Below are 651 nucleotides of genomic sequence, written 5' to 3'. Positions count from 1 at the left end.
TATACTGGTGACGGTTGGGGACACTTAGATCTATACTGGTGACGGTTGGGGACACTTAGATGTATACTGGTGACGGTTGGGGACACTTAGATCTATACTGGTGACGGTTGGGGACACTTAGATCTATACTGGTGACGGTTGGGGACACTTAGAAATCCGTCTTTATTGTCCTCGATCTCCTCCCGAATATCTGAACGGGAAATGGAGAGACTTCATAATACAAAGCAAACCAGGAAGTGGAATGGAATAACAGGAAGTGGTTAACGTGATCTGCTGACTTCTGGGGATCTCTGCTCCTTCAGCGCACCTTGTCTGTGGCACCGCGGGACGCGTCGCAGTATCCCGCGAGGTGAAGAATTCATCATGTTCTGGCTGACGGCGCCGAATCTTCGGGGGATTTCTGCTGAGAAAATTGAATTTCTATTTTTACAGGAAATCTCTAATCTTGTTAAATATCTGAGACTCTGGCGAGGTCCAAATAATGAGAACACCGCGGGAAAGTTTCCATGCTTCTGTTTATAGTTGTTTTCAGATTATATTATAATATATTGTATTTTATTATATTTGTATTTTATTATATTGTATTTTATTATATTGTATTTTATTATATTGTATTTTATTATATTGTATTTTATTATATTGTATTTTATT

The sequence above is a fragment of the Nanorana parkeri genome, unplaced genomic scaffold (genome assembly GCF_000935625.1).
Source record: "Nanorana parkeri isolate BGI_ZX_2015 unplaced genomic scaffold, ASM93562v1 scaffold2834, whole genome shotgun sequence".
NCBI classification, from domain to species: Eukaryota; Metazoa; Chordata; class Amphibia; order Anura; family Dicroglossidae; genus Nanorana; species Nanorana parkeri.
The sequence above is the reverse complement of the archived record's forward strand: the minus strand, read 5'-3'. Positions refer to the sequence as shown.